Raw genomic sequence first — 2,500 nt, 5'->3', positions numbered from 1 at the left:
GTCCTGTTGGCCTTAGCTTTTTGGGCACAGCGATGATGGTGGAGGACTTGAGACAGGCTGGTACATGGCATGTCTCCAGGGAGGTGTTAAAGATGTTGGTGAACACCGGAGACAGCTGGTCAGCGCAGTGCCTGAGGGTGGCTGGAGAGACAGAGTCCGGCCCGGCTGCTTTGCGTGGATTCTGCCTCTTGAAAAGCCCATTAACTTCTCCCTCCTGAAAGGAGAGAGTCGTTTCTGTAGTATGGGTGGGGGATGGGGCCTCTTGTGTGGGAAGGGGTGGTTCAGGACAGTCCAATTGTCTTTCAAATCTACGGTAGAACTCGTTCAGGTCGTTGGCTAGGCGGGAGTCGTTAGTGGTGTGGGGCGCTCTGGGTTTGTAGTTGGTGATGTGCCTGAGCCCTTTGGCAGACAGAAGCAGCGTCGTTAGTAGAGAACTGGTGTTTTAGTGTCTCTGAGTACAGTCGTTTAGCCTCTCTCACCGCTTTGCTAAACCTGTTCTTCGACTCCTTGAATCTGTCTCTATCCCCACTCCTAAACGCTTCCTCCTTCTCCAACCTCAACCTTTTGAGCTTTGCTGAGAACCAGGGCTTGTTGTTGTTAAAGTTCACCCTGGTACGTGTTGGGATACAGCAGTCCTCACAGAAGCTGATGTACACAGCCTCTGTGAGTTCATCCAGACTATTGGTAGCAGTCGTGAACATATCCCAGTCAGTACAGTCTAAGCACGCCCGCAAATCTTCCACAGCCTCACTGGTCCACTGTTTAGATGTCCTCACAGCAGGTTTACAGAGTTTTAGTTGCTGCCTGTATGCACGAATCAGGTGGACCAAGGGAGTTCTGTGCGAGCCGAACAGCCCCGTGACCCACAAGAGAAACATCCCCGCCAAATTCGAGCGTTTGACGGGGTCTATCCGTGAAAAAATATTCACGTTTTTGAGTGCACATGCATTTCTGCTGCAAATGCCTCTGGAAGTTTCATGCCGTTCGTATGCCAATTGTGGCAACACGAAAATGACCCGTTTTCCCATTCCGAGGGATTTCTGTGCGACCCTAACAGCCCCGTGAGCCACAAGAGACACATCCCCGCCAATTTCTAGCGTTTCACGGGGTCTATCCGTGAAAAATATAGACGTTTTTGAGTGCACATGCATTTCTGCTGCAGATGCCTCTGGAAGTTTCATGCCGTTCGTACGCAATGTGGCAACACGAAAATGACCCCTTTTCCCATTCCGAGGGATTTCTGTGCGACCCTAACTAACAGCGCCCGTGAGCCACAAGAGAGACATCCCCGCCAATTTATAGCGTTTCACGGGGTCTATCCGTGAAAAATATAGACGTTTTTGAGTGCACATGCATTCCTGCTGCAAATGCCTCTGGAAGTTTCATGCCGTTCCTATGCAATGTGGCCACACAAAAATGACCCGTTTTCCCATTCCGAGGCATTTCTGTGCGACCCTAACAGCCCTGTGAGCCACAAGAGAGACATCCCCGCCAACTTCTAGCGTTTGACGGGGTCTATGCGTGAAAAATATTAAAATTTTTGAGTGCACGTGCCTTTCTGCTGCAAATGCCTCTGGAAGTTTCATGGCGTTCCTATGCAATGTGGCAACACGAAAATGACCCCTTTTCCCATTCCGAGGGAGTTCTGTGCCACCCTAACAGCCCCGTGAGCCACAAGAGACACATCCCCGCCAATTTCTAGCGTTTCACGGGGTCTATCCGTGAAACATATAGAAGTTTTTGAGTGCACATGCATTCCTGCTGCAAATGCCTCTGGAAGTTTCATGCGGTTCGTACGCAATGTGGCAACACGAAAATGACCCGTTTTCCCATTCCCAGGGATTTCTGTGCGACCCGAACAGCCCCGTGAGCCACAAGAGACACATCCCCGCCAATTTCTAGCGTTTCACGGGGTCTATCCGTGAAAAATATCAATTTTTTTTTGACTGCACATGCATTTCTGCTGCAAATGCCTCTGGAAGTTGCATGCGGTTCGCATGCAATGTGGCGACACGAAAATGACCCGTTTTCCCATTCCGAGGGATTTCTGTGCCACCCTAACAGCCCCGTGAGCCACAAGAGAGACATCCCCGCCAATTTCTAGCGTATCACGGGGTCTATCCGTGAGAAATATTCACTTTTTTGAGTGCACATGCATTCCTGCTGCAAATGCCTCTGGAAGTTTCATGCGGTTCGTATGCAATGTGGCGACACGAAAATGACCCGTTTTCCCATTCCGAGGGATTTCTGTGCCACCCTAACAGCCCCGTGAGCCACAAGAGAGACATCCCCGCCCACTTCTAGCGTTTCACGGGGTCTTTCCGTGAAAAATATCACATTTTTTGAGTGCACATGCATTCCTGCTGCAAATGCCTCTGGAAGTTTCATGCGGTTCGCATGCAATGTGGCGACACGAAAATGACCCGTTTTTTCCCATTCCGAGGGATTTCTGTGCCACCCTAACAGCCCCGTGAGCCACAAGAGACACATCCCCGCCAAT

This window comes from Petromyzon marinus, unplaced genomic scaffold (genome assembly GCF_048934315.1).
Source record: "Petromyzon marinus isolate PM22_M1 ecotype Great Lakes invasive population unplaced genomic scaffold, UKy_Petmar_22M1.pri1.0 PM_G_Scaffold_38, whole genome shotgun sequence".
NCBI classification, from domain to species: domain Eukaryota; kingdom Metazoa; phylum Chordata; class Hyperoartia; order Petromyzontiformes; family Petromyzontidae; genus Petromyzon; species Petromyzon marinus.
The sequence above is the reverse complement of the archived record's forward strand: the minus strand, read 5'-3'. Positions refer to the sequence as shown.